Here is a 7,427-nt window from a genome sequence, read left to right as displayed (position 1 = left end):
TGTATTTCCCTGATGCCAAGTGATGTGGAGCACTTTTTCATGTGTCTGTTGGCCATCTGGATGTCTTCTTTGCAGAAATGTCTGTTCATGTCCTCTGCCCATTTCTTGATTGGATTATTTGTTCTTTTGGTGTTTGATAAGTTCTTTATAGATTTGGATACTAGCCCTTTATCTGATATGTCATATGTGAATATCTTCTCCCATTCTGTCATTTGTCTTTTGGTTTTGTTGACTGTTTCTTTTGCTGTACAAAAGCTTTTGATCTTCATAATGTCCCAATAGTTCATTTTTGCCCTTGTTTCCCTTGCCTTTGGTGATGTTTCTAGGAAGAAGTTGCTTTGGCTAAGGTCGAAGAGGTTGCTGCCTGTGTTCTCCTCAAGGATTTTGATGGCTTCCTGTCTCCCATTGAGGTCTTTCATCCATTTTGAGTCTATTTTCGTGTGTGGTATAAGGAAAGGATCCAGTTTCATTTTTCTGCATGTGGCTGTCCAACTTCCCCAACATCATTTTTTGAAGAGACTGTCTTTTTCCACTGGACATTCTTTCCTGCTTTGTCAAAGACTAGATGACCATAGAGTTGAGGATCAATTTCTGTATTGACCATAGAGTTGAGGATCCATTTCTGGGCTCTGTATTCTGTTCCACTGATCTATGTGTCTGTTTTTGTGCCAGTACCATACTGTCTTGATGATGACTGCTTTGTAATAGAGCTTGAAGTCTGGCATTGTGCTGCCACCAACTTTGGTTTTTTTTTACAACATTCCTCTGGCTATTTGGGGTCTTTTCTGGTTCCATATAAATTTTAGGATTATTTGTTCCATTTCTTTGAAAAAAAATGGATGGTATTTTGATAGGGATTACATTATATGTGTAGATTGCTTTTGGTAGCATAGACATTTTCACAATACTTGTTCTTCTAATCCATGAGCATGGACCATATTTCTATTTCTTTGTGTCTTCCTCAATTTCTTTCATGAGTACTTTATTGTTTTCTGAGTCCAGATTCTTTCCCTCTTTGCTTAGGTTTATTCCTAGGTATCTTATGGTTTTGGGTGCAAGTATAAATGGGATTGACTCCTTAATTTCTCTTTCTTCTGTCTTATTGTTGGTATATAGAAATGCAACTGATTTCAGTGCATTGATTTTATAGCCTGACAGTTTACTGAATTCTTGTATGAGTTCTAGCAGTTTAGGAGTGGAGTCTTTTGGGTTTTCCACAAAGAGTAGCATATCATCTACAAAGAGTGAGAGTTTGATTTCTTCTTTGCTTATTTGGATGCCTTTTATTTCTTTTTGTTGTCTGATTGCTGAGGCTAGGACTTCTAGTTTTATACTGAATAGCAGTGGTGATAGTGGACAGCCCTGCCATGTTCCTGACCTTAGGGGAAAAGCTCTCAGTTTTTCCCCATCGAGAATGATATTTGCTGTGGGTTTTTTGTAGATGGCTTTGATGATATTGAGGTATGTACCCTCTATGCCTACACTTTGAAGAGTTTTGATCAAGAAAGGATGCCGTACTTTCTCAAATGCTTTTTCAGCATCTATTGAGAGTATCATGGTTATTGTTCTTTATTTTATTAATGTATTGTATCACATCGATTTGTGGATGTTGAATCAATATCCTTATATCAGATAAATTATATTTTAAGTCACAGACTATGTAAGAGTTGAAGAAGGGCACTATGTCTTACTTAAAGGGTCTGTCCAACAAGAAGATCTAACAATTTTATTTATTTATTTTTTTTAAGATCTAACAATTTTAAATACCTATGCCCCTAACATTGGAGCAGACAACTATATAAACCAAAGTCCCTCAGTGGAGCAGACTTCTAAAAGTTCTGATTTTGTGGTCTCCTGCTCTGCTGCTCTACCAGTTGCTGGGAGCCAGCCCCTTCCCCTGAGGTTTATCTTCCCATTGCTTTGGATTTACTTTTCCATATGTCCTACCTTCCAGAAAGTGGTCGATTTTCTCTTCCTAGAATTGCTGCTCTTCTTCTCTTTCTGTCTCCTGTTGAGTTTGTAGGTGTTCAGAATGGTTTGATAACTATCTAGCTGAACTTATGATATTTCGGTCTCCTACTCCTACACCATCTTGCTCCTCTACCCTACTCCAGATTTCTTTCCTACAAGCCTTTGTCAGTATATTTCACACCTTTTAGGGCATTAATAATTAATACTCATAATTGTCATTAATTATCTTATAATTAGATGTCACTGTGTATGTGATTTGCATTTCTTTAATAATATATTCTTCATAGACTTATGAAGATTCAGTACCTCCTTTAGATTCAGTATCTCCCTTAGATTATTGATATGTTCTTTTTTCATTCTCTTTTTATCCAAATTGTTTTTGTTTTCTGTTTGTTTGGTCTCTTATCTTTCCTATTAAAGGTTTTTCTAAAATGCTTGATAATTCTGGTTTCTTTACTGTGTTTAAGAGTGAAGAGCCTAAAAATCTGATTATAAAATCTGTGCTTAGGATGATCTCGAGTTTCACAGAAAAGGTTTTAGACCAGCCCATTCCTGGGACTCCCTTGGTGTCAGTCTCCTTAGCCCTCTTGTCTTGGATTGATCAGATTTCCCATTGAAAACTTCTCTTCCAGCAGACCATAGGTTTTCCTTTGGTCTCCTTTGGTCTCCCTGGGTTATCGTTGTTGTTGTTGATGCTATTGTAATAGCACACCTGCCCTAACTTTTCCTCATGTCCCACAGTCCAAGGATCCTCTCCTACATGTTTCCAGGGAGTGAGCTCTTAGATCTCCCATAGGGCGAAGAAGGGGTGGTTACTCAAGGCGGAGTGGGAGAGAGGTCTAGTACATCTGTTCTTATCCAGGTTTCCATTTCCCAGCTACCTCCCCCTCACCCAAAGGTGTGTGTGTGTACATTAATTCCTGAGTCTTTTGAAGATTCTGCACTGCATATTAGGCCAAGGCACTCACTAATATGCTTTCCAGGTTGTTAAGAACTGTTGCTGTTGTCTCTATTCCTACTTTCTCTATACTTGTGATTTATGTCTTTTAAAATAATGTCTTTACTGATATAACAGTGAGGTTTCAGGAGATGGCAATATTGGATGGCCCAAAGCTATCTTTGAAGTTAGGCATTTTCCTTGTAACAGCATATGTTAAATTTTTTTTAAAAATTCAAATGGGAAGTTTTATAATTTAAGTGGTTGAACTTACTTGTCTTTATCATCATAGGCAATATGACTAGACCTACTTTAGTTATTGTCTTATGTATTATATTTAAACTACCTTCCTATGTCTTTTATTTTGTCCTTTGCTTTCCTTTTCTTTCATTTAAAAAATCTATTATGGTTTCTAGACATTTATTTTACTTTACATATTATTATAAAATCAAATGCATTAACAAATCACCTTAAGCTCTTTTTAGGTAAATTTAAAAGCTGAGAATGCTTTTAATCTTACTTGCCCATCTTTGACTGTTCAATTTATAAGTATAGCCCCAAATGAAGAAGATTACCTTTGAAGTATTATTCTATGTTATTTTTATTATTATTACTATTGAAGTATAGTTAACACACAGTTACATTAGTTTTAGGTATACTATATGGTAATTTGACAAGTCTGTATATTATGCTACTCACCACAAGTGCAGCTATCATCTGTTAGCATACAAGGCTATTGTAATACTGTTGACTGTATTCCCTATACTGTACCTTTTATCCCCATAACTTATTCATTCCATAAGTGGAAGCCTACCTCTCCTATTCTCTTTCATCCATTTTGTCTATCCTCCCACCAAATTCCTCCCTGCCCCAGCAACCATTAATTTGTTCTTTGTATTTAAGAGGCTGATTTTTTGTTTAGTTTTTAAGATTCCACATATAAGTAAAATCATTTGTCTTTCTCAGTCAGACTTACTTCATTTAGCATAATACCCTCTAGGTCCAACAATATTGTCACAGATGGCAGGATCTCATTCTTTTTATGACTGAGTAATTTCCTGTGTGTGTGTGTGTGTGTGTGTGTGTGTGTGTGTGGCACATCATTTTTTATCCATTCATGTATCATTGGACACTTGGATTGCTTCCATATTTTGGCTATTGTAAATAATACTGCAGTAAGGTGTATATATTTTTTAAAATTGTATATTTGTTCTCTTAGGGTAAATGCCCAGTAGTAGAATTACCAGATTATATGGTATTTCTATTTTTAATGTTTTGAGGAAACTCCATGCTCTTTTCCACAATAGCTGAAGCATTTTACATTCCCACCAACTGTACACAAGAGTATCATTTATTCACATCCTCACCAACACTTTTTATTTCTTATCTTTTTAATTCTAGCCATCCTGGTAGGTGTGGGTGATATCTCATTGTGGTTTTAATTTGCATTTCCATGATGATTAGTTATGTTGAACATCTTTTCATGTGTCTTTCATCTGTATGTCTTCTTTGAATAATTGTTCTTGTGTTGATTATCTTTTTGGAGAAAAATCAACTTTTTAACATTTAATTACACTAATATTTTAACAAACATTATTTAGATTTACTTTTAACTGTTTTGGGGGCTTCCATGTGATTTCTTTTTTTTTTTTTTTTTTGTGATTTCTTATTATACAGTTTGTTTTCTAATTCTTGAGTTTTTCCTTTGAATCACCTCTAGATCAACTAACAATCCTTTAAGCACCTTTTTTAAGAATGCTATTATGTTTTCTGAATTTTGGAAAGATTGGACTCTCTTTGATGTTCTACACAATAATTTAGCACAGTATAGAATTTGAGGCTAGTGATTTTTCCTTAGAAAACTCTATTGACATTCTTTCCTTTTATTATGGTATTCAAATATTACAGATATCACTTTCTTTCATAAGCTTTGTTGTAAAGATAAAAAAAATAGAACTTCAGTTTCCATATCCCCTTTTGAAGTCTGACTTTCAATCCCCATTCCTTAGAACAGATGAAAAGTTTAGTTCTTCTCGAAATATCCATCTTAGACTTGTTCCATATGCTCAAACATTGTGTTCAGTGGGTAGGGAGGCTTGGGGCAAGGTCTGGTTTGCCCAGAACTGAGGAGTTTCCCAGACATGAAACTTTCTATGCTAAAACTACAGAAGTCCTATGTAACCTGGGACATGTTGGTCATTCTAGATGTAGACTGTGGTGTTTGGTTCCCTTGGTTTGCTTTTCTGATGACTATTATAGAGGGCTGACAGGCTCTTCAGGTTCAGCTGTTCTTTGTTGATCTGCTGCTTACTGTATGTGCTTGGCAGACAAAAACTTTCTGCACACCTTCAAGTGCATGTGCCTGATTGACTAACAGAACCATTCATTCATTCATGTATTTTTTTAAGATTTTGTTAGCTCCACAGAAGAACTGCTAAAGAACAAGATGTGGTTCCATCTATTTCCTCCTCATAACCTTGAGGCATATCTTTCTAGTCTAGGGATAATCCTTCTGCCTTTATGGTCAGAAACTTATGTCCCTGAAACCAAGGAAGTTTTGGGTTTTATCATAAAATCCTCTATGTTCCCCTAGGAGCTTAAAAATTCAGGGAAAATGTCCACAAATGCTTGTGGCTCCTTCCTCTTTTCTATCCTGTCTCATGACTTTCCTGGAAAGATCACTTGCAGGGCAGTTTACCTGTTTGACAAAGAAAAGAGAAAAGTTGAAATCTCAACATGGCATCCAGCCCCATGCTTTGAAAACACTGATTCTCTACTAAATTTTATCCTCCACAAGAAACCTATTTATGGTTAAAACATTGGTTTTTATTTTCTTTAAATTTAAAAAAAAATTTTTTTAGATTTTTTTTTTTTTTTTTTTTTGACAGGTCACAAGTAGGCAGAGAGGCAGGCAGAGAGAGAGAGAGGAGGAGGAGGCAGGCTCCCTGCCGAGCAGAGAGCCCAATGCAGGACTCGATCCCAGGACCCCGAGATCACGACCTGAGCCAAAGGCAGAGGCTTTAACCACTGAGCCACCCAGGTGCCCCAAATTTTAAAAATATTTTTAAACAGAATATTGGAAGCCCTTTTGAGTTGGTTTTAGATTTCTTGTTAACCCAGCAAATTTGCCAATTAATCAGTTACCAAGCTATGATTTAGCATACATTCCAAAGTGCCAGGGGCCCATGTAAGTGTCATCCATGATCTTTGGGATCCTTTGGTCATAATGGATTCTTTTTTACTTATTTGACATCACATGATCGATTTTTCTCTTTTTAAATAGTACATACAGTGAATATAAGAAATAAAATGAAAATTATTTTTCTGTAATCAGTAGTCTTACACCCTTTTCTGCTTCATTTTGCAACCTTACTGTACATATAATTTCAGGATATTCTTTACCTCAAAAAAAGTCAAGCAATTTAACTGTTTCCTAGGAATAGCTTAACTGAAGTTAATGATAGAGACTTTAAAGACAGAGACCTTTCTTTCTTCCTTCCTCCCTCCCTTCCTTCTCCCTATCTCCTTTCCTCCCTCCCTCTCTTTCTTTCTTTCCTTTCTCTGTTTTCTCTTCTCTTCTCTTCTCTTCTCTTCACTTCACTTCTTTCTTTCCAATTTTCTTTAACAGTAGAAAATCAGCCCCCTCCAAGTAGTCTCAGAAAGTTTCCCTTAACTATATGCTCTTTCTCACAAATCTGCCTATACAGCTGTGCTAGTTCCCACCAGAAGAAACAATTCTAGTTAAGAAAGAATAATAAATGTTCCTTGGCATAGTTGAAGCTTCCAGTCACATAATGTAGCTTTTCCTAATTTCTACTTTGTTTGGGAGGGTTGATGGGTACTACTTAGGGAGTAATAAAATTCACAAGTTTGCTGTGGAAGACCTTATCTTATCTATGTTGCTTCTGAATCTAATCAGGTAACCTGAAGTCTTCTCCATTCTCACATTGATTTCTGCCTCCAAATTCCTGAATATTGTCACCAATAAAGGTGCTAACGTTTTGGTCATAGACATTCACTGCATCCGTCAACCCATCCAGTTTTTTGACAGTATCTAAATTAACCATGCCTACGCTGTGACTTAGGTTCCATTGTTTTCAGTTTTGCAACTATATTCCATGTATATCTCAGTCTAAGTTTATATCCATCAATGTCTGCTAAGTGTTTTTTTAATTTCTGATCATGTCTGTGGTTTCATGTTGAGTATTAAAGTGTTCTGCCAATCACAATGTAAGATATGTATCTAGGAATTAATTTGCATGTCTTCCCTTTTCACAAATGATGTGTTATTTGCCTTTCATTCACTCCCCCCCCAACTTTGACTGATTCCATTAGATTTTATTTACATTTATCTTAACAGACTTCTGCAGTTAATCAAATAAATTCAGCAGTAAACCCAAGATGACTGTTAAAATGATTAAATAAACTTTCTTAGCCACATGCAGTTTTCCAGTCACTATACCCTTTGCCTGAACGTATTTATAAATAAATGCCTGCATCACAGCTAGCCAATGTCAGT

Source organism: Enhydra lutris, unplaced genomic scaffold, assembly GCF_002288905.1.
Source record: "Enhydra lutris kenyoni isolate GAN:26980312 unplaced genomic scaffold, ASM228890v2 scaffoldscaffold16, whole genome shotgun sequence".
Lineage (NCBI taxonomy): Eukaryota > Metazoa > Chordata > Mammalia > Carnivora > Mustelidae > Enhydra > Enhydra lutris.
Note: the sequence above shows the minus strand (reverse complement) of the source record.